This window comes from Macaca fascicularis, chromosome 8 (assembly GCF_037993035.2).
Source record: "Macaca fascicularis isolate 582-1 chromosome 8, T2T-MFA8v1.1".
Classification (NCBI taxonomy): Eukaryota; Metazoa; Chordata; class Mammalia; order Primates; family Cercopithecidae; genus Macaca; species Macaca fascicularis.
Genome location: NC_088382.1, coordinates 120,229,049 through 120,254,237, shown reverse-complemented (window position 1 = coordinate 120,254,237; position 25,189 = coordinate 120,229,049). Strand labels below are relative to the sequence as shown.

Below are 25,189 nucleotides of genomic sequence, written 5' to 3'. Positions count from 1 at the left end.
GGTTTGGATAATCTTGTTCGAAAAGAGTATAGTAAGTCTCAAGTTTTAACTATAAATTTGGAATCATGTTTCTGTATTATCCTACTAACTCTAAAAATTCTCAGTTATTTCTTAGTTTTGGGGGTAGAGAAGGCCAATACTCATTTTAATCCATCTGGATTGATTAAAAGGCCTTTCTTTGATACTAGATGACTTAAATATCTTGTTTGTTTTTGACATAATTGAACTTTTTCTTTTGAGGCTTTGTGTTCATTTGAAGCTAATTGTTGTAACAAGTAAATTCTATCCTCTCTGGAGGCTTGCTTATTCTCTCACCAGAGAAGTAAATCATCTATATACTGCATCAAGGTAGATTCTTAGGAAATCAACATCCAAAAGGTTTGCTTTTTAATATTTGTAAAAACTAATTTGGGCCCTCAGAATATCCTGGAGGCATCAGTGTCCCTGTGTATTGTCTGTCTTTCCAGGTGAAGATGAAAATACATTGACTATCTGTATCCACAAGAATGGTAAAGAATGCAATACATAGGTCTATTCCAATAAAGAACTTACCTCCTGTTGGAATAGCAGTAAATAACATATATTTGGTACTACTGGATGTTAAGGAATGGTTATCTTATTAATTTCAAAATCATCATCTACTATTTGGTTTTCTCATGGGGAAGATTGGAGTAATACTTGGGCTTGTACCAGTAATAATCAACCCTCTTTTTTAATAATTCAAAATTATACATCTTATCTTTCTAATGCCTCTGACCTTAAAAGGTATTGTTTAAGGTTCAGAAGTTTTGATATTTATTTGAATTGTAGTGTGTGTTAGGTCTGTGATAAAAATTTACTATTTTTTTTTTCTATGTGGCCTTGTTTACTAGACTTTAAACTTCTAGAAGGAAAGAAAGCTTGTTGTTCATCTTTTGATTCCCCACAGCACCTAGCACAATGGCTTCCTAAACTAGAAACTTAAAAATTACCTTTTAGAATAGATGATTGAAAAAGATATACATTGAATATTTAATATCAGAGAACTTGATTACATTGATTGCTTGATTATGTCTTAGTTTATAAATTGCGCATTTCTAAGACTAGCAATCTTCCATACTATAAAAAATCCTATGTAGTCATCATTAATAATATATATTTTTTAAATTTTAGAAGCAGTCTATTTAGAAAAATACTGCTTAATGGTATATAAACAATTTGAATTTGATAAAGTTTATTTTCTAAGACTTTTTTTTATACTTTGCAACTAATATAATGAGAAACTAAAAGTATTCTCGATAAACATAAGTCATAGGACTGTTGTCCTCATTAAAAAAAAAAAAAGCGGGGGGGTATGCAATTGTGTGGAAAAGTACTGATAAAATCCCATTCCAATTAAGATGATACAGATTTTACACTTTCAACAATATTCACAACAGGGACACTCAAGCTTCTTTAAGTACTAATTACTTCATAGAAAGATTTTGGAATTTTAAAAACAAAAAAGCGTAGATTTTTTGAGTCTTAATTACAGGCTTCAAGACTCAAAAAGTGCATATCTGGAATTAAGGTAGATTCTTTATGATAATAAATATTCTTGTACTGTCACTCTGTGAAGTCTAGGGAAGTGCTCAGCTTGATTGAAGGCAAAGATGAGTCAAGCAATTAGGCAAGTTATCTAAAAGTAGAAGGGACTTGGATTTGATATTCACAAATGTACTCAAAAAAGAGATTTAACCCAAAACAACAACAACAAAAAAAATAGGAAGTAGATACATACCCTTGTCCAGAATTCAAATGAAGTCAAAATTCAAATGAAGACCAAAGAGAGTAATCTACGGGACATAGACTAATTTCTAAATGTGAAAAGCAATCAGGGAAAGGCCATGAGGAAAACATCAGAGATTCAGCTGTGTGATCACCCAGGGGAACTTGCAGAATATAGTCTCTGAGAAATAAATTTCTAAGTTAAAATGATGAAAAGTAAAAAGAAAATATTGATGGTAAATTGGTATTTCTCGGAATAGAACTGTCTTAATCACAATGAATAAGGGACAGAGCTGATTCAAAATTATGTGCCATAGCTGACTCATTAAGTGGTAATTAAGTTTACAACATCCATGTTAGAGAGACATGAGGAAGGATAGGCTCTTCTCTCACAAAAATCCGAAAGATATTAACTAGTGTGCCGTATGCCGATTAATTTATTTATCTAATTACCTAATTTTGATACCTTTATTATTACATATTAAAACTAAAGCTTCATGCTGACTATGGTAGTCTAGATTCTTCTGAAGCAAACAGTCCACCTTATTAAGAACTAGGATCTTTGGACAATGTATCTCTCTCTTTAATACACACACACACACACACACACACACACACATACTCCTGTTTGGAAATTTAAGAAAGTTAAAATGGCAGGAAAGAATTGAAGGATCAAGGTATAAGAGAGAAGAAAACTTCACAGATGTGAGCTTGAAATTTGGTGATCCATTTCCTATAAAGCAGTGGTCTTCAAAGTAGTGACCCCAAATAAGCAACATCAGCATTGTGTGCAGACTTAGTAATATAAACTAGCGGGCTGTACTCTGGATCTAACAAATCAGAAACTCTGAGGGTGGAGACCTGCAATCTATTCTTTAACGAACACTCCAGGTGACTCTGATCTACACCAAAGTTGGAGAATCACTATCCAGGAAGAATTTAATGATTACAAAGTTGGCATCATAAAATGCTTTTGGTAGGATCATCATGATGGGGGGATAAATTTAGGTTTTTCTCTAACAACAAAAAAAAGTGATATATCGAGAGGCACATGCAGAAATTTCATCATGATGTTAAGACAGAGACATATTTCTTAAACTGGAAACAAGGTGAACTAACAATGGAAAATGATAAATTGGACTACATTAAAATGTGCATCTTATGTTCATCAAAAAATACTACTAAGGGGAACAAAAATGAATCACAGAGTGGGGGGAAATATTTTTTATCACACATAATTAATAAACAGCTCACATTTGGAATATATTTTTAAACACTCCTATACATCCATGTAAAATAGACAATGTGAAATAAAAAAATGAACAAAAGGTTTGAACGGGCACTTCCAAAAGAAAATTACAATTTGGCCATACTGGAAAAGGGAAAAGTAATAGGTGAGCATTTGATAGGCTCCTGTGGAACCATGAACACTAACTAGAAGTGACATCTAGCCTAAAAGTTGACATCTAGGCAGCAGTGAAGTAAAATAGGGGAATGAGGTAGGTCTGAGAAATATTTGCATAGGAGAGAATTGCTATCACAAGTCCTCAAGACAAAATAGAGTCCAGTGTATTGAGAAACTGAGACAAATTCAGCATTTCTGGGGTTTAATGTACACAATGGATGGTGTAGCCAAGAGATGATAATGGAGAGGAAAATAGTGGTACTGCTGCTTGTAGACGTAGGATAGTAGATGGTAAATAGAAGAGAGTAAGACAGTAGATAGACAGACAAATTAAAGGGCTCTGGTCTTGATTCATGGTAGATAGAAGAACTGCCTTCTACGAAAGTGGCAAGTGGGAAGGAGAGATATAGTATAAACCTGAAAAATGTGTGTGTGTGTGTGTGTGAACATATATACATATGTAGGGGGCTTGATGAATGTTTGAAAGTAAGGGGTGATGAAGAAGGAGGAGACAAATTTAAACCCACGTTTCTGACTTGCACATTACAAAGATAGTGAGTCATTCACCAAGACAGTAAATCAAGAGGGAAAAAAAAGTAGTTTTATTGTTTACTTTTCTATTTTTTTAAGTACTAAATCAAATACATATCAACAGGTACAATATCAGAATTTTTGATATTTCCGGCAGTGATCAGTATAGGTATCTTTCTTTTTTATTTTTCCATAGGTTATTGGGGTACAGGTGTTGTTTGGTTACATTCCTAATTTATTTAGTGATAATTTGTGAGATTTCAGTGCACCCATCAACCGAGAAGTATACACTGAAATCCACGCTATTTGTGGTCTTTTATCCCTTGCCCCACTCCCATCCCTCCCCGCAAGTCCCCAGAACCCATTACATCATTCTTAATGCCTTTGCGTCCTCAGTGCTTAGCTCCCACATGTCAGTGAGAACATATAAAAAGGAATGAATTAACGGCATTCACAGTGACTTGGATGAGATTGGAGATCATTATTCTAAATGAAGTAACTATTTTTAATAGTTATTTATTTCATAGAGGATGAAATTGGTGAATTTTCTTTTTGAATATATTATCTATATGTTTCATTGTGCAGGAAGGAACATCTCAAAAGTAAAATTTTAAAAAAAAATTAAACATAACCAGGGAGGCTGAGGCGGATCACTTGATCTCAGGAGCACTAGGCTGCAGTGAGCCATGATCCCACTACTGCAGCCCAGCCTGGGCAACAGAGTGATACTTCAGCTCAAAAAAAAAAAAAACAAAAAAAACACTAAGTTTATTATTCTAATAGCAAAAGTGCCAAATGACAAGGGGAATCACTGGAAAAATGCTTCCTAAGTTCACAGCTTAGAAGAATTCTCATTTGATCAAAGCAATTCCTGTGTCTCAGATCATGGTTGAGACAAAGGGACGTACATTCTCTCCAACATGAATCTATGGCATGCATGTAGATGAAGGAATAGGTAAAGAATTAGAGTCAACAGTTCACTATATCATAGTTAGAAACTTGCAAAATCTAAGAAAAACATAAACCAGGCACTAGGAAGAAGAGGAACAGGAAGGATCTCAATCAGGAACTCACGGAGAGAGTCTCATTAAGACACCATGCTGCTTACAAACTGGCTTGCCTCCTACTGGCTTCTGTGAATGTGTTATTCTAACAAGATAGAAACACACATCTTTAGTTTCAAGAGTGGGAGGTGGAGGTGTTATTAGCCTGACAGTTAATAATTGTACCTGGACCATAGCGTGAGGAGAATTAGTTCCCCAAAGAAAAAGAGATCCTACTTTGCCAAATGTATTTGAAATGTATGCTTGACTCATAAGAATAACTGATGTCCACTACAATTGCTTTGGATGTTTCAACATCCAGCTATATATTATTCTCATCAAAACGATCACATCTAGGTGTGATGTCAAGATCATCACTGATGATGAGAGAAACAGACATAGTATAAACAGATTGCAGATGAACTAACGAATTTATTCCCGAAGGGTCAAGGGAAAAGACAAACATGAAGACTGAAGGATTATTTTACAAGATAAGATTTTAGATATTGGAATAAGTACAGGACACTGAGAATTTTTAAATGTCATTGAGTCTTTGTTGCTTTTGGACTTTAGAAGCAATGGTGTCAACCTCTTTTCTGCCTACAGATGGAGTTACCAGGTCATTTTGGGAATATTCTCTTTACTAGTGGAAAAAATAAATAAATAAAAATTCCTTAGTTATGTAAATGTAGAAATAGAAGCAATTCCTGCCCTGAGGAATGGTATAAAATGATCTTTTTACATTTCTTAAGGTTTAACAGTTTGTTTTCCTTTCCCTTAGTCTGCAGAATTCTGAAGACAGAGGTGTTGAACCTGTCTGGTTTAAGAATAGTAACCTATCCATATTGTGGCTATGTGATAATTTTGTATAAAAGTAACTTATGAAAAGTCAATTAAGGATTAGTGAGGCAGGCTTGGGAAACATTTAGAGAGTATCAGTGCTTATTTAAACACATTATATCTTTCTAAAATTTTAAGACAAATATTGTCAACTCCAAACAGAGACTAAAATCTAGATTTCATGTCTCTTCGTGATCTGTGTGTCCATGTCTATTGAAGGATAGAAGACAGAGGATAAATGCAGGCATAAGCAGATAATTCCTTTCTCTCCTAAGGTTGTACCTAAAAGATCTGCCCTCCCCACCCCCTTAATTGTTGTATTTAACAAGTAATCACGAGTACTTACCTGGTGTTAAAACTTTATTAGATACCAAGAATACATCTATCAGGTGTGTGTTGTGGGGCGAGGAACAGGGTGTGCAGATAAAAGTTTCTGGCCCTTTGAAGGAAATTTGATTTTGGACATTGTAAGGCTGATATACTTATGAAACGTCCAAATCAAAACATCAGTGTACAGTGGTGTTTGAAATGCATGAAGCTTTCATAGGACAACTGCACAAATCCCATGCAATGGAAGGAAAAGGACCAAGACGGCAGAGGCACTTCCCTCAGCATGACTAAACTTTAGACAAAGCTTCTCTCTGCTTCTGAAGAAGACCTTCAATCATTTACATTAAAATACTTGTAAGTGTAAATTTTTCTCTGTCATTTTGAGATATAAAACTTTTCAAAAACTACTGGCCAGTTTTACAAGCCAGAATTGTCTTTCTCAAGGACCTGGGAGTCATGCCTTTGAGATGTTGTTATCAAGGAAGGTAGCCCAGTTTCTGCAGGCAAATAGGAGCCTAACTTAGGTGGGCGCCTTTCTCCAAGCTGTAAAACTACTTGTCATGAAGACAGGAGAAAATTTACTTTTCCCTTGGGTAAAGTCAATTAGCAAACACAGGTGGCCCCAAGACCCCCATCTCCCACTCCAGCTCTTAAAACTTCAGTCCTTTGTTTCAGACGAGTTAATTTCAGACTGAGTTCTTGCCTCTTGCCTACTACAATGGTCTTGAACGAAGGTTTGTTTTTTTTTTTTTCTTTTCCTGATTAAATTTCTCTGGAGCAATTTTTGCTTTTAAAAGAGATTGTATCTCTCTATAAACGAAGTGCTTTGTTCAGATAGATAAATGAGATCACAGTGAAAGATCACTAATCTTTTCTGAAGCAATTAAAGAAGTAAGCACTGACCTGATCAAGGACTTGAATAAGCATATGAATGTTAATGAGCTGCTAATTAACAACATAATCTCTGGATTTCATAGTACAGTCCTCCCTTGGCATTTATGGGAATTGGTTTCAGAACCTCAGGAAATCAAAATCCTGTGATGTTCAAGTCCCTGATATAAAATGGCATAGTATTTGCATATAACCTATGCACATTCTCCCATATACTTATAATACCTAATGCAATGCCTACACATCATTCTATTCACATAAACTCAGTACTTGGTGTGCAACAAATTCAAGTTTCACTTTTTGGAACTTGGTAAATTTTTTTTTTCCTAAATATTTTCAATCCATAGTTGGCTGAATACATAGATGCAGAACCCACAGATAGGGAGAGCTGACTGTACTTTGCAGTAACCATGTAAGGAGTTTAATATTAATCAGAGAAAAATACATATGTCCTTTAGTATCAAGTCCAGAAAGAATCATTAACATGAATCAACACACAAAAGTTCATGTTCAAAGTCTTTCAATTGACTATTAGAGAACCAGTAATTTTGAGAAAAGGAACTTGAAGAATATATATTTTATATCATGTCTCACTGATGCAAAAAAATAAAATGATCTTAATATGTCCTTCAGGCTCTATCAGTTAGAAAGATACATCAAAATATGTGTGTACGTGTGTGTGTATTCAGCATCAAAATTAAAGAGGCATTTGCCATATTTGCTTTAGACCACGCTCTTTTTTTTATATTTATCATAATATGAGACAACAAAAACATTCGTGTTTTTCCTTCCTTTAATTTTTAAGTTAGATTAATGTAAGTATATCAAATGCTTGTTTTAATTTACATTTTTACAATTATTACTAAAGCTGAGCAACACTTTGTGAGCTATTGGCCATTCGATATTTTTGTCTGTGAATTACATTTCGTATCTTTTCCCTATTTCTAGTGGATTGTTTTTCTGTTTGTTTTCTTGGTTTAGAAGAGTTGTTTGATTAAGCTGGGTTAAAACATTCCCCTCTTCCTATATTTCTACCTTGTTTATTGTGGTTTTTAATTTTAATGTGGAAAAAAATTCATTTCTTCTTTTTATGCTTTTTAAAATGTTATGGTTTATATTATTTATATCTTTTTGAATAAGCATTCTTTACTCCGAAGATACTTCTTTTGTTCTTATAAAACACCATGGTCTTTTAAAGTTGTTACTTTGCTCAGTGAAAATTTGTGTGTATATAAAGCAAAAAGTAGGAATATATAACATTTTACATATGAATACCAATATTTTTATTGCCATTTAAAATAGCTTATTTCTACACAAATTCATATTACCACTTTTGTCACATAAAAGCTGTTCATATTACCTCGCTCATGTATTTGTTCATTCTGACACAATATGTTATTTTTATTAAATACAACTTTTTCATAAGTTCTGAAATTCATGAGTGGTTTCTTGCTCTTGTTTCTTCCATCTTATATTTCATAATTCCTTCTCCACTTCCTTTTTTTAATATCTTTTTCTTTAACTCTTTAAACGCAAGCCATATTTCCTTGAAAACTTCTCCTTCCATATACGTTCAAGACAAGCCTGGCCAACATGGTGAAACCTGTCTCTACTAAAAATACAAAAATTAACCGGGCGTGGTGACAGACACCTCTAATCCCAGCTACTCGGGAGGCCGAGGCGGTAGAATCGATTGAACCTGGGAGGCGGAGGTTGCAGTGAGTCGAGATCATGCCATTGCACTCCAGCCTGGGGGACAAGAGTGAGACTTTATCTCAAAAAAAAAAAAATCATATTTTCAAGTTTTATTTAAAAATCTCTTGAGATTAAATAATAAATTAATCTTGTGATAGTTGTCATAATTATGATCTTAAATATTCCCTTTTATCACATCTTATATCTCTTATTTATTTCACTATTTTTACATATTTTTAAATACACTTTTAATATTCTCCCTAAAGATTTTGCCCTTCTTTGGTGAAACTAATTTTTTTTTCCCTTGTGGATGTTGTAATAAACTCTGCCTTTACAACAACTTTCAAAAATCTCTTTACTGCACTGACTATAAACTCCAGAATGATGTTGAATAGAACTGCTGATTTTGATGTTCTTAAATGTAACGTGTTTTTTATTCTAAGCGATCACCATGAATTATGTTTGCTACAGATTTTTGTAAATGTTCTATTTCCAGGAAAAAAAAAGTACTTTTATTTTCTCTTTTGTTTTCCAATTGGCAGAGGAATCAATTTCATGTAAGATTTGTCCCCTGTGCCTCTGTCTGAATATCTTGACCACTCAGGCAGCTTATCTAGAAGACAAACCACTGATTTTTCTGTGTATAGACTTTCTGTCATTGGAACATAAAAGCCAGAAAATGTTGTGATTAATTCGTGCATGTATTAAGTGAAAATTCTTCCCACCTAGGATTGTGCAGGTGGGTGGGCAAATACACCAACTAAATTTATGCCAATATCCTGTGTATGGCTGTCTAATTACTTTGTTTCAGGAAGGGAAGTTCAAGAGCCTTCTGCTATAGGGAAGTATTTCAGCAAGCTGAAGTACAGAAATTGAGAAAGGAGAAGTGGCTCGTTATCAGCATGCTAAGCTTGTTGGAGACGCTTTCCCTGAGCAGATAAAACAATGGACTCAGCAGTTGCTATTCCTCAAACAGGATTTTGCTACTGGCTGTTAACCTCATTTCTTTTACACGAGAAAGATCTGAGATAACTGTCCATTTCTGTTTTGCAGTGTACAACAAGGGTGAAATTTTGAAGAGCCTTGCTCAGTATGCAATTAATCTTAGCTCAATTTACAGAAATCTTGGGGTAACACAGAACAGAATGGTCACTCTGCTGGAGTGAAGTGCCAAGAATTGCAAAATGAGGAACAATTTTTACCAAATAATTGAAGATTATAGTACACACTTTATTCTCTAGCTTACCAAGGGAGGTGTGGGTGTCTATTGGGGTATCAAGGTTGGAAAACAATGGAGCAGGGCAGGAAGGTACTTCCCAGAAATAAATTACCATCCTTAGAAGATCATAGGTTAAATACTAATGTCATCAACTGTAATCAATTCAGACTGACCCAGACAGAAAACAATGTAGAAGTAGATTGAATAAAGGGCAGTATATTTAGCCATTTAGGCATTGAAAACACCTGTTTTTAACTCATTAGGGGGTAAGAAAGAAATAGAATAATCAGCAGTGAGTCACAGCTGGCAAGTGAGGAAGGTGATAGTCACCCATGGCTGGGGTCGAAATACTTTTCTAAATCTTGAGACAGAAATTATCTAGAATTAAATTAAAAACACGATTGGTGATGTCCCCAAGCAATAGGAAAGAGGACCACTGTCATAGGCAAGGAGAAACACATTCTCAGCACCCCACACAAGGATGACAAGCTTTGGAAAAATGTCTAGCTTTACTCATCTAGTTAAAACTAGAGAAAACATCAACTGTGAAAATCCAGGGTTGATTTCCATGTGCAATTTCTACTCTGGGGAAAGAAATCCTGAACCAAGACATACTACCAGCCTTCTTGGGGATGGAAGATTATCCTTTTGAGAGAAAATATTACTGGGAGCAGAGTGTTGAGGGATGATAACTTGATTAACCTTTATTATCTTTTTAGTAATTTATCAGCCACAATTGATTTATACTCATTGTAATCCTTTCCATTAAGTCACAATATTGAATTATGTCAGGGTTAGGCTTTTACAAATAAACTTGAACCGCCCCCCCAGAATAGTGACTAATCAGTTTTATTCACTTTAAAATGTCAGTTTGAAATTACATTATAATAATAATAAAATTAAAAGTTCACTCTGTCGTCCAGGCTGGAGTGCAGTGGCGCGATCTCTACTCACTGCAACCTCTGCTGCCCAAGTTCAAGCGATTCTCCTGCCTTAACCTCCCAAATAGCTGGAATTACAGGCATGTGGCACCATGTCCAGCTAATTTTTGTACTTTTTGTAGAGACGGGGTTTCATCATGTTAGCCAAGCTGTTCTTGAACTCCTGACCTCATGTGATCCACCTGCCTCAGCCTTCTAAAGTGCTGGGGTTACAGGCAAGAGCCACTGCACCCAGCCTTATTATTATTATTTAGTTTATATACGTTGAGCTATTTTGGTTTCAAAGATAAAGGAGTCGAAGGAATCAATATGTAAAGCTGAAGGAATCAAACACAATTTTATTAATTCATTCAGTCATTTATCCATATATGCACTAACAGATTCTTTCATGAGAACCTCTTCTGTGCTAGGCTTTGGAAACACTGAGGATATAGCAATGAATACAATTAAATTTTTTTAAAAAGCTCCCTCTTGGAGCTGACATTCTAGTTATAGTGAAAGGGGGAAGCTTATCTGAGAAGGCAGCGCCATGCAGATACCTGAAGGAGGAAGGAATAAGCCATGGAACTCTCTGAAGGGAGACAATTGCAGAAAAGAAAAAGCAAAATCCATGAGACAGAAGCATACCAGGCATGTTTGTGGGATGGCAAGACCAGTGAAAGTAGATGGAAGGAAGCAAAGGGAAAGACTGGTAGGAAAGAGGTCAGAGGTGGAGAAAAACAACAGTGTTTTCAGACTTGGCCTTTATACTGAGTAAGGATAGAAAGACAGGGAAAGGATTTGAAAAAGGTTTCACTTGATAACACATGTATTATTAAATTGCCACACAAGCTTCTCTATTAAGAGTAGGCTATAGAAAATTGAGTGCAGAAGCAAGGAGAGTGAAATAGTAATCCAGCTTTGAACTTTCCTGATATGCTCAGAATTAGTAATAGTAGTATATGTATGATAGGAATCGATCGCCTAAAAGACTGATTTAAAATAATATGCCTTTAAAACAAATCTTATGAAATTTCATTAATATCTTACATTAAATGCATGTTTTCTTAGATTTTCAGACTGCTGTTTGCAATTTATCAGTCTATTTCTGCATCATTACTATAATGTGCCATAGTATTTAGTTGACTGTTATGATATATTTACTATCAGAAAGAGTCACTTCACTAACTTTTTCTTTTTTCTTTTTTTGTGATGGAGTTTTGCCCCTGTTGTCCAAGCTGGAGTTCAATGGCGCGAGCTTGGCCCACCGCAACCTCCGCCTCCTGGGTTCATGTGATTCTCCTGCTCAGCTTCCCGAGTAGCTGGGATTACAGCCGTGCCACCACTCTCGACTAACTTTTTGTATTTTTAGTAGAAATGGAGTTTCACCATGTTAGCCAGGCTGGTCGTGAACTCCTGACCTCAGGCGATCTGCCAACCTACACCTCCCAAAGTGCTGTGATTACAGGTGTGAGTCACCGCTCTGGACCACTAACTATTTTTCATAATTTGTCTTTTAAGATTAAAAAAATTTTCATAATTTGCTCTTTTAAGATTAAAAAAAGTAGTTGAATTTTGTCACGTGCCTTTTTTTGAATATTTTGTGGATTATACAAACGGAATTTCCACAAGCAAAACCATACTTAAGATTTTGGATTGAAATACACTTAACTATCAGTATTCTTCTATCTACTTTTTAATTTTACATGGTAGTATTTTGCTTATAATTTTAATGCCATCTATAAATGATGCAGTTAGAAACTTATATTCTTTGCTGTTATTCAAGTTTGATAAATATCATATGAATCCTAAGGTAAATTTGGAATTTTTATTTTTTCATCTTAATATTGGTTGGAGCAGGAGATTATCTAATTAATTTTTTTTAGTAATTTATTTCTTCTACTTGGATTCTCTATAATTCCATTTTATCCTGATATTTAAATAACCAAATACATTATATTTAAGCAAATTAATTTTACTAATTTACTTTAAGTTATTAAAACAATTACTAATGCAATTATGTATAAATGAGCATGCCTTGGAGATATTATAGGTTTGGTTACAGACCACCCTAATAAAGCTAATATAGCAACAATCCAGTCACATGCATTTTTTGATTTTCCAGTAGAGTTAAAAGACTATATTGTAGTCTATTAAATGTATAAGAGCATTATGTCTAAAAAATGTGCATATCTCAATTAAAAAAATCCTTTATGGCTAAAAATTACTATGGTAATCTGAGTCTCTAACGAGTCGTAATCATTTCGCTGGTGGAGGGTCTTTCCTTCATGTTAGTGACTGCTTATTTATCACGGTGGAGGCTGTCGAAGGTTGAAGCGGTTGTGGTAATTTCTTAAAGTAAGACAACAATGGAGTTTGCCTCATCCATTGACCCTTCCTTTCACAAAAGATTTCTTTGTAGCATGTGATGCTGTTTGATAGCATTTGACAAACAGTAGAATTTATTTCAAAATTAGAGTCAATCTTCTCAAACCCTGCTGTTGCTTTTTGAACTAAGTTAGTGTAATGTTCTAAATCTTTGATGTCATTTCAACAATGTTCACAGCGTCTTCACCAGGAGTAGAGTCTATCTCAAAGAAACACTTTCTTTGCTCATTCATAAGAAACAACTTCGCATCCATTTAAGCTTTATAATGACAGTGCAGCAACTCAGTCACATCTTTAGGCTCTACTTCTAATTCTAGTTTCCTTCCTATTTCCAGCACATCTGCAGTTACTTCCCCCACTAAAGTCTTGAACCCCTCAAAGTCATCCTGTTAATGTTGATATATTGACCTCCTCCCATGAATCACAGATATTCTTAATAGTATCTAGACCAGCAAATCCTTGCCAGAAGGTTTTCCACTTACTTTGCTCAGATCGGAGGAGTTACTATTTATGGCAGTGATTGCCTTATGAAAATTATTTCTTAAATATTAAGTCTTGAAACTTGAAATTGTTACTCAATGCATGGTCTGCAGAATAGATATTGTGCTAGCAGACTTGATAATAAGAATAGTTATTTCAAACATAGGCTTCAAATGTTTAGTAACCATGCTGTTAATAGATGTGCTGTCATCCAGGCTCTGTTGTTCCATTTATAGAGCACAGGCAGAGTAGATGTAGCATAATTCTTGAGGGCCCTAAGATTTTCAAAATGGCAAATGACCAGTGGCTTCAACTTGTTGTCACCAGCTGCATTAGTCCCTAACAAAGAGTCAGCCTGTCTTTTGAAGCTTTGAAGACAGGCATTGACTCTTCACTATCTATGAAAGTCCTAGTGGCATCTTCTTCACATAGAAGACAATTGAAAATGTCTTGAAAATCTGTTGTTGAGTGTAGCCCCCTTCATCAATTATCTTAGCTAGATCTATTGGATAACTTGCTGCCACTTTTACATCTGCAACTGCTGCTTCATGTGGCACTTTTATGCTATGGAGACAACTTTGTTTTTTAAAGCTCATGAACTAACCTCTGCAAGCTTCAAACTTTTCTTCTGTATTTTCCTCATGTTTCTCAACCTTCATATAATTAAAGAAAGTTAGGTCTTTGCTCTAGATTAGGCTTTGATTTAAGGAATTTTGTGGCTGGTTTGATCATCTATCCAGATAACTAAAACTTTCTCCATATAAGTAATAAGGCTCATTCTCTTTCTTTATCATTCATGTGTTCACTGGAGTATCACCTTTAATTTCCTTCAGAACTTTTTCTTTGCATTCACAACTCTGTTTTCAGCATGTCTTCCTCACTAAACTCAATCATTTCTAGCTTTTGATCTAAAGTGAGAGATGTACAACTCTTCCTTGCACTTGAAGAGTTAGAGGTCACTGTAAGGTTATTAGTAGGCCTAATTTTAATATTGTTATGTCTCATGGAATAGGAAGGCCCAAGGAGAGACAGAGTGGTGAGCTGGTTGGTGGAGCAGTCAGAACACACACACTATTTATCAATTATTTTACCTTCTTATATGGTGTGGTTGCCTCAAGACAATTACAATAGTAACATCAAGATCACTAATCACAAGTTACCACAACAGATATAATTATAAGAAAAAAGTCTTAAAGATTGCAAGAGTTATCAAAATGTGACACAGTGACTCTAAGTGGACTCATGCTGGTGGAAAAATTGTGCTGATAGACTTACTCAACACGGGGTGCCACAGATCCTCAATTTATTTAAAAAATGCAGTATCTGTGAAGTGCAATAAAGTGAAATACAGTAAAATATGATATGGCTGTATATATGTGCACACATGCACACACACACACATACATGTATGTCTCGGGTCATTTTCTTTAGATTACGACACTCAGTGAAATTCTAAATGTTGTATTTTTAACATTTATTTGTAATTTACCCACAAAATAACTTTTAAATTTTAATTTCTCCTTTATTTATTCTCTTCTATACTTCAGAAACTAAAATTATCTCTGTTTGATTTTCATTCGTCAGCCATATGTATTTCTTTAAAATTACTTTTATCTTTGTCAAAAAATTTCTTTCCATTCTCAGAAATTTTCATGTCAATAATTTGATTTTCAGATATGTCTACTCTAAAACTCGGTGTGTCTATTTAATTGTTCATTTATCATTTCTATTATTATTAATACTCTAATGAAGTAATGAATTTATTTGCTTATACATTTAATTGTGTATACTGTTTTTTCATGACATAATCCTAGCTTGTGTTTTTACCTTTGTAAAACTTCATCAAGTTTTGATGAAATATGAATCAAATTTCTTGATGTATGAATCATTTGCTGGAGAAAATGTCTTCTATTTCCTTAGGTATGCTTGCTTTCTGAATGTTTCTTTATTTTTTTGTTGTTGTTGTTGTTATAATTTTTACACAATATAATCCTCTTATTCATCTTTTAACTTTCTTATGATATCTCTACCTTCTCTTAATCTAAATATATTATACCTAATTTTTTATGAAATCCCTGCCTACTATGCCAGAACTCAGTTTTTCTTTCACTTTAATGATATGGTTTGGTGGGGTGATATTGATTGTTTGGATCTTATTTACTGTTCTTCCTGTTTAGTTGCTCAAATCCTATGCCAGAAAATATGCCCATCATTCCCCTATTAACGCTTAATAACAATATTAATATTGAACACTGAAAATAGGTGAAGCTAGACACAATTGTTATATTCACTTTTATTATCACTCCCAGTGGGTATTCTAGATGCAAAGAACCACTGCAAAGTCTACAACACATGATTCACTGAGGAGGAGGCTTTTCTTATATCTTCTTCCCTGGAAGCAAGCTAAGCATTGAGCTCTTGTTCACCCACACACCCTAGAGAGAGTATAAGTTCATAAGAATCAAAAGATTTCTTTGGATAAAACACAAGAAATTTGATGTTTTCTGCTTAATATACTTACAATTTTATGATTTCATATATTCTTCCCCTTGTACTTTAATGTCTTCCTTACCCTACTATACCAGTAATTTGCAATGTCAAAGAAGAGGGGCCAATATCAGGAGATATCTGTAATTGTTCCATCTGAAAGGAACATGCTATTGACCTCTGATGGGTTGAAGTCACTGACACTGCTAAACATCCTGTAATAAACAGGACAGCCCCCCACAACAAAGAATTATCTGCTTCAAAATATTAATAGTGCTGAGGTTCAGAAAATGTTTTAGATCAGGCTGTTTCTTTTGCTCTAAGTTTCCACTTGATCTTCTTTGTCTTGTATTTTATATACTCCTTGGTTGCTGTCTACCAGAAATTTTGTTATCAAATATTATGCCTAACATTATTCTTTTCTTGGTAATGGCTGGCAACTCTTGTCTTGAAGAACTCTTACTAATGTCAATAGTCACTTTCCCAATATAAGGAAGTAAGTGCAAAGAATATTTGAGATGTAAAATAGATTAACAGAATTATTTTAAGGCATTTTTATAATTCATATTCATTATAAGTTTTCATGGAAAACTAAAAGGATCACACAATGTAATTATCTATTTAACTAGCTAGGAACAATATTTATAGTTAACCCTAAGAATATTTAAGGCCAGTAGTAATTTACATTTTCTACTTTTATTATCACTCCCATGTATATTCCAGATGCAAGAGGTAAAATGAAAGGACAAAGCACATATGTATTTAGCATTATTTATGAACTATTAATTTACTGGAAGTGTAAGGATATATAAACCTTACTACCCCCATCTCCAAGATTTCACAATAAACTGGGGAAAATATCAACATGTATAATCTATTCAAAAGGAATATCATATAGATGATATTTAAGGCCATGAGGCTAGATAAAACCTAGGAAAAAAATTAGAGGCTAAAAACCTGTATAGGCTAAAGGACAGAGCTTTGGACTCTCCAACACTTAGAGGTTGGTAAAATGAGAAACATAAACTCTAAACTATAAAAAAAAAATTAAAAACTATTTAAACAAGTAAAAAATGTAGGAGAAAATCTAGAGGGGAATGATATCCTAGAAGCTAAATGAATAGCTTGTTTCAAGAAGAGAGAAAACAAGTACTTCAAATATGGCTGACACATCAAACAAGACAAGACTAAGAGATGACCATTCAATGTAACAAAGCATAGGTCTTTTGTGATTTTGTTGAAAACAATTTTAGAGGATGGTGGTCATTAAACCCTGATTATAGTGGATTCAAGACAGAATGGGGAAGGACAGGAATTTGGAGACTATGAGTTTAGAAACTATTTCAGGATGAATGTTTCTAAAAAGAAGGCAAGAAGTGGGTCATTGCTGAAAGGGTACTGAGAACAATAAAGCTTTTTGTTTGTAAGATTGCTTAAATAAAATGCTTACAAACAAACAAAAAGCTTACAAATAAAACTTTTTGTTTGTAAGATTGCTTAAATAAAATGAGAGAAATAATGATCATATACTTTGTGAAATGATCCAATATAGAAGGAATGTTTGATGATGCAACCAAAAGATTGGATAATTGCTAACACTCTCTTCTTTAGTTAGGTATGAATAGGCAACCAGATCTAGTACTCATCTGTAGGGACCGGCTTATCTAGGATTGGGGAAGCCCTATGCGCATACAGGGAAACCAAGTGTATCGTATGATCTTGATTGACATTGAGACCAGTCAGTTGGGTTGTGAGGTTTTCTCCACCAAGTTAGTTGTGCCAGTAAAGGTATACAGAAGGCAGAAAATTGAATATAACAATGATTTTTAATTTGCCTACTGACTTTAAAGAAAAAAGCAAAAGCAAGAGAGCAGCAAAGAAATTGAGAGTTGTTCCAAAAAAAAAAAGTGATTAAGAATGATTATAATGTTAATGATAGCATACTGCAGAGAATGCTAGGCAAAATGAACTTAATTTTAAGTTTCAGAAGAGACATCCTTAGCAAGAGACAGACTCTAACTTCATCTTTCATTATGGACAGTTGAAGAATAAAAACCAGATATTTAAGAAGGCATTTAAAGAGGTAGGTCAGGACAAAACAAGATTTGGAAAATAGAGACCAGACAAATCAAAAAACAAAAATATGAGGGTCTAGAGGTTTACTTTTTTTATAATACCTGTGGCAAGTTTGGAGTATCAAGAAAACCAAGCAAATCCAAACGTCTGTAAAATTGAAAAAATAAAGATTTAACAATGTGCTATGGGAGCAAAAGGCAAAATAAAATTACTTGTGGAGTGGAAGAATCATGGGGAAAAGTAGCTTGAGTTATATCTTAAAGAAAGTATAGAATGATAGCAACAGGCAAATAAAACATTCATTCTCTCTCTCTCTCTCTGTCTCCTCTTTCTCTTTTATTATCTGCCAAGCTAAACAGTTGGAGTACAAATTCAAAGATTTTATTGACAAAGAAAATAACGTAAATATAGAATTACTACCATAAATTAAAATATTCACTTTTGATATCCTACATTTACTTTCCATCGTTGTCAGGTGAAAAACAAACTATAATAAATACATATTTCATGTTAAGAATATGCAATTTGACTTATAATTATTAAATGTACTCATTCTATCAGAATAGCTTGATTATGCCTTAAAAACAAACTCGACAATTTCAGTGGCTTAAAACAAACACATTTGTTTTTTCCTCAAGCAATGTCCACTGCAAGTCTAAGCAACTTTCCATGGGCAGCTGGGGGTTGTGTTTCCACATCAACAGTACTTCTGCTTTTATCACAGGAGAAGGAGAGCAGACTGGAGAACTGGATGCCAACTAAATGCTTCCAAATGTAAGTGATACACATTTCTGATTATATCATTACCCACTGGAGGTCAAATGCTTATGTTTAACTTCAAGAAGGTGAGGAAATACAAATATCTTGGGTTCTTTTAAACACAAGAAAACAGGATATTGGTGACTTGTAGATATGCCTGACTAAACATATGTTATGATGTTTCTTTTATTTCTGTCTTTTTATTATGATGGAGATTTATAATAATTCTCTAAATGTCTCAGCAAATTTATTTTGTCTAAATTAATGGCAATATACTTCAAACATAGGATCTATGTTTGTTTCTTGAATCTATTGTTAACTTTCTTGATAGAACAAAATACACAAGTCAGATATATCTGCACCCCTGTGTTCATGGCAGCACTATTCACAATATCCATGTTATGAATTCAACCTAAATGTTCATCAAGAAATGAATGGAAAAAAAAAAAAACTCATATATATACACAATGGAATACTATTCAGCCTTAAAAAGAAATTCTGTCATTTGAAAAAATATTGATAAGTGAAATAAGACAAACACTGTATGTTTTGGCTTCCCTGCGGCATCTAAAGCTCATGAAAGCAGAGAGTAGAAAGGTGGTTACCAGAGGTTAGGAAGATAGGGATAATGGGAAGATGATAGCTGAAGGGTGAAAATTCTTAGGAGAAATGTTTGATATTTTTTTTCTTTTCTTTTGAGATCAATCCCACACCTTGGTGAATATACCTAATAATTGAGTGTTGAACATTTACATTTCACTGAGAATAAATTTCAAAAATTTGTATCACAAAATTATTAAACATTTGAGGTGAGGCATACGTCATTTATCTTGATTTAACGATTTCACAGTGTATAAAACAATTATAATACTGTTTTTAAATCTATAATTTGTCAATAAAAGTCATACTAACCAAGAAGATACATTTCAAAAATAGTTTAAAATGTGTGAGTTAACTTATTTGAATTCCACATATTCATGTTCTTCAGAAAACTAATCATAATGCATTCTTTTTTTTTTTTTTTTTTTTTTTTTTTTTTAGACGGAGTCTCGCTCTGCCGCCCAGGCTGGAGTGCAGTGGCGCGATCTCAGCTCACTGCAAGCTCCGCCTCCCGGGTTCACGCCATTCTCCTGCCTCAGCCTCCCGAGTAGCTGGGACTACAGGCGCCCGCCACCTCGCCCGGCTAGTTTTTTGTATTTATTAGTAGAGACGGGGTTTCACTGTGTTAGCCAGGATGGTCTCGATCTCCTGACCTCGTGATCCGCCCGTCTCGGCCTCCCAAAGTGCTGGGATTACAGGCTTGAGCCACCGCGCCCGGCCATGCATTCTTAATTTACCAAAAACTAAATACATATTTTGTGATTTGATGATATGATTTTCAATCTAGCAACAAAAACAATTTACATTCCACAGTGAGTGTAAATCCACAGTGAATGTAAATTCACTGTGGAATGTAAGAATTTGGAAACATTTATTTTTTTCTTTTAAGAGCTTTCTGCTCTCAATCTTTCTCAGCTATTATTAGTTTTTTATTGTCAAATTTGTTTAAAAAGTGACAGAAGCACTTTGGGAGGCCCAGGCGGATGGATCACAAGGTCAGGAGATCGAGACCATCCTGGCTAACACGGTGAAACCCGTCTCTACTAAAAATACAAAAAGTTAGCCAGGCAGTGTCGCGGGCACTTGTAGTCTCAGCTGCCGGTGAGGCTGAGGCAGGAGAAACACTTGAACCTGGGAGGCAGAGGCTGTAGTGAGCCAAGATCGCGCCACTGCACTCCAGCCTGGGCAACAGGGAGAGACTCCGCCTCAAAAAAACAAACAAACAAAAAAACAAAAAAACAAAAAAACAAAAAACCACACACACACAGAAGTGACAGAGGCATGAGGTAAGAAGGAGCTATGGAATGCAATTATGCTTCTAGTTTTCCTCAGTGTTTCTGAATGGGCTGATTTAAAAAAAAAAAAAAACAGCAACAACAAAAAGACATTTTCTTTGTTACAATAAGCACTAAGAAATGGTAAATTGTATTTTTTCACAGAAGTGCTTTAGTGTACATGTCGTTGGAATAAATCTGTGCAGATTAACTGAAACTTAAGAAGGATTTAAAATGTCCCTTTGTTGTCTAGCACAGTACCCGTGGGTGCTCCATAAGTGGTAGTTGATGATGATGGCACAGAGAGATTGAACATGGGTATTTAATAGCCTTTCATAGTGAAAGTGGATATGACTTTTAAAAATACTCATGTTAGCTACACTGAAAGTGTATGTATCCTCTTTATATTGTGAATAGCAAAGCTAGAAATCAGACTGTGTCTACATAAGACTAATCATCCAGATATGAAGTGAAAGATGCCATTTTTTCTCCTGCCGTTTAAAGGAATCAGATATTCTAAATGCATTTAGGGGAAACTATACCATGCTGAGATAATTATCCATGTGTTTGCAACTCCTGTCTCTTACAGCTATCAGATTTTTAGTTGTTTGTTTTAGGATTCCATGCAATAAAGTAACAAAACTGCTATTAGTTCATGAGTGTTGGGTTTCACTTTTTTAGAATAAAGTTGACATTAAAAAAAAACAAGATCAAAGAAGATAAAAATGCACATAAGTGATGATGAATACTGTTCAATATATAGTTTTTGTTTCATTTCTGCATAAAATTCTTTACAGCTCTGGATATTGTAGAACTACCAAGGTTTACATGTTTTTATGAAAGGAAAAATGGATTGTGTTTAGATGAGCAAAACATTGTAAAATGATCTGTGCAGGTGAGATTGGTTTTGGAAGCTGGTAGAAGAGACAATATACATTTCGCTGAGTGGTATATTAGCAGTCATTTTTTTCTTGACACATACTTAATTATAAAACTTATAATAAATGGAATACCTGAAAAAGAAGGGAAATATTCTTCTGATCATTAACTTTAATCATAATATTTGACATAAGAAATCACTAAAATTTTTAGTCACTGAATATAAGAATGGTAAATTTTGCTAAATCTGGTTCACAACCTGTAATATTAAATTAATAGCACTAAATAATCATATCTAATAGATAAATTTACAATGTTTACTTCAAAATCTCCTGAGCTCAATGTTGGGCATTTGAAAGGTATTATTGTGAGGTTCTTTAATAGTTCACGTGATTGATAATTATAAATGAAATTATGTTTTCCAGTCTCAATAGAGCGATTTTCCAAATGCTGGAGCAGGGTTGAGATGCTTTGTACAAAAATTCTGGCATCTTTCTGATCTGCCTCTGAAAAGAAGATAGTTGACCCTCTCTCTTTGTAGCTCACTGTTTTCACTAATGTTCACTTTCAGCTTTTATGAAGAGCTGACTAAGAACATGTATTGAAACATGTCCATGTTGTAAAATGTCTCAGGTAGCTGTGTACCGCTCTGGGTGAACATTTGTTAGAGAAGCTGCTCTTTAAAAATTGTCAACTTGGAGTCAGCAAGTTTGTTTTCAGAAGAATCTTTGACAGGCAGCTTTCAGAACCTTCTAAATTGGACAAATAAATAAATAAGTGAAATAAAAATAAAAATTGAACTTTAGTGTCTAGACAGAAGTTACCACATCAGAAATACATTGGATTGCAGAGCTCAGAAGAGTTAAGAAAAATTTCAGAGTGAACAAGTATCTTCCTGAGAGGAAAGGGATTTACATGTTGAACATTTTAAACAGATTAAGAAACATACCAAAGGCCACCCAGGGAAAATTCACAGTGATTAAAACCTAATATTTACATGGCATTTCTATGTATAAGGCACTGTTCTAAATTCTTTCATAATAAACTAGTTTAATACTCCCATTGACACTATGAGGACTCTTAATATCCTAATTTTAGAGCTGAAGAAACTTAGCCAAACTAAACTAATCTCTCTAAGATTATGTAACTTCCACCAAATCACACAGCTATCAAGATAAAGACTCATCAGCATCAGCGGTTTTGCCCCCAGGGTTTTAGCTCTTAACCATTATATCACAGCTGAAATCTGAACTGATAACCTGGTCTCCACTTTAGGATCTAGATGGCTGTGGATATTATCTGGATATCTGTTTCTAGAATACTAGCATGTGAGTGCAGCTGGAAGTAATTCACTCTCTCCAACTCCCACAGCCCCACCTACTCATCCTGAAAGAGTGTACTTTAGAATAAATTTTATGTCATATTAAGTGTACAGTTGAAACATGAAAGACCCATCTGGGAGATATATCAGACAGAGAATATAAGTAGCCTTGGGAGATAATATTTTAACAAGGATAGTATCTATGGCTGTAAAAACAATAACAACAAAAAGAGTGTTAGTGGCTGGAAAATATATTATGGTTTTCTTCTATCAGAGATTTAGGAGCAGGACTTTGAAGTGAGTAAGCATCAGTATTCATAGACTATTTGGGGAAAAGAGAACTTCCGAAAAGAGATGAGTACTTATTTTAATTTAAAAATAATTCCATAAATCCAACTTTCTGTGGAATCAACACATCTTGATAAATATTTCAACAATTTAGTAATTATGTCATCTATTCCTTTCTTGGAAAATAGATGAAACTGTTTTTTTCCCCTAATGTGTTTGAGTTTTCTTTTTCTTTTCTTTTTTTAATTAATAATGGATTCAGGGGGTACATGTGCAGGTTTGTCACATGGGTGTATTGCATAATGCTGGTATTTGAGTTTCTAGTGAATCCATAAGCCAAATAGTGGACATAGAATACAATAGGTAGTTTTTTCAACCCTTGCCTTTCTTCTTCTCTTCCCCATTTAGGGGTACCCAGTATCTATTGTTTCCATCTTTATGCTCATGTATACCCATTTTTTAACTCACAAGTGAGAACCTGCAGTATTTGACTTAGTGTTTCTGCATTAATTTGCTTAAAATTATGTTTTCCAGCTGCACCCATGTTGCTGTGAAGGATATGTGAAGGATATTCCATTATTTTATGGCCGTGTAGCATTCCATAACATGGCTGTGGCACATGGTGTGTATGTACCACATTTTAAAAATTGTTGACACACTCTCAGGGTTTGAATGGATACAAGAACCTTACAGGTTCCATTTGAATTTTAGAATAGTTTTTGTTCTCATTATCCGAAAAGATGAGATTGCTAATTTGATAGGTATTGGATTGAATCTGTAGATTGCTTTGGGAAGTATGGTCATTTAACAATATTGATTCTTCTGATTCATGATCATAGAATATTTTTTCATTTGTTTGTGTCATCTGTGATTTCTTTCAGCAGGGTTTTGTACATATTCTTGTAGAGATCCTTCACCTCCTTAGTTGAATGCATTCCTAGGTATTTTATTTTTTGTGTGGATAGTGTCAGGGTTATTGAATTCTTCATTTGGTTATCAGCTTGAATATTGTAGATGTATATAAATGTTACTGACTTTGTATATTGATATTGCATCCTGAAGTTTTATTGGATTCATTTATCAGATGTAGGTGTCTCTTAATTCTTAGGAGTTTTTCGGTAGAGGATTATGTCATCAGAGGACAGAGGTAGTTTTACTTCCTCTTTTCTAATTTGAAAGTCTTTTATTTCTTTTTTTTTTTTTTTTTTTTTTTTTTTTGCCTATTTGCTCTGGCAAGGATTTCTAGTACTATGTTGCATGGGAGTGGTGAGAGTCAACATCTTTGTCTTGTTCCAGTTCTTAAGGGAAATGCTTTCAACTTTTGCCTCTTCAGTATGACGGCTGTATATTTGTCATAAATGGCTTATTATTTTGAGTTCCTTTGATGCCTAGTTTGGTGAGTTTTTTTGTTTTTTTTAATCATGAAGGGATGTTAGATTTTATCAAATGCTTCTTTGCATCTATTGAAATGATCACATGGTTTTTGTTTTGAATTCTATTCATGTGGTAAATCACATTTATTGATTTGCATATTTTGAAGCATCATTACATTCCAGAAACACTCGCATAAATGAGATGAAAAGATAAATTATCTTTTTCTTTTTTCTTTTTTTCTTTTCAGACTGGTTCTTGCTCTCTCACCCAGTCTAGAGTGCAGTGGCACAATCACAACTCAGTTTGGTCACAACCTCCTGGGCCCAACTGATACTCCCACTTTAGCCTTCTGAGTAGCTGAGACTAAAAGAATGTGCCACCATGATTGGCTATATATATGTAGCCAGAGTTGATTTGTTGTATTTTGTTGAGGATTTTTGCATCTGTGCTCATCAGAGATACTGGCCTGTAGTTTCCTTTTTTTGCTGTGTTCTTACCAGAGTTTGGTATCGGGTTAATACTTGTTTCATAGAATGAGTTAAACAGGAATCCCTCCTTTTAAATTTTTTGGAACAGTTTTAGTAAGATTGGCACCAAGTCTGTTTTTTTTTTTTTTAAAACACCTGTTAGAATTCAACTTATT

The 25,189-nt window shown here is 34.3% G+C and overlaps 1 long non-coding RNA gene across 1 annotated transcript in view; it reads left to right on the top strand.

The window, feature by feature from the left end:
* Positions 1 to 18,771: 18,771 nt before the first annotated feature.
* Positions 18,772 to 25,189, top strand: part of LOC123575254 (uncharacterized) — a 42,013-nt gene continuing 35,595 nt past the window's right edge. Inside the window, exon 1 of the long non-coding RNA XR_010577460.2 lies at positions 18,772 to 18,825. This is a non-coding gene — a long non-coding RNA (uncharacterized lncRNA). The remainder of the gene's footprint in view (positions 18,826 to 25,189) is intronic.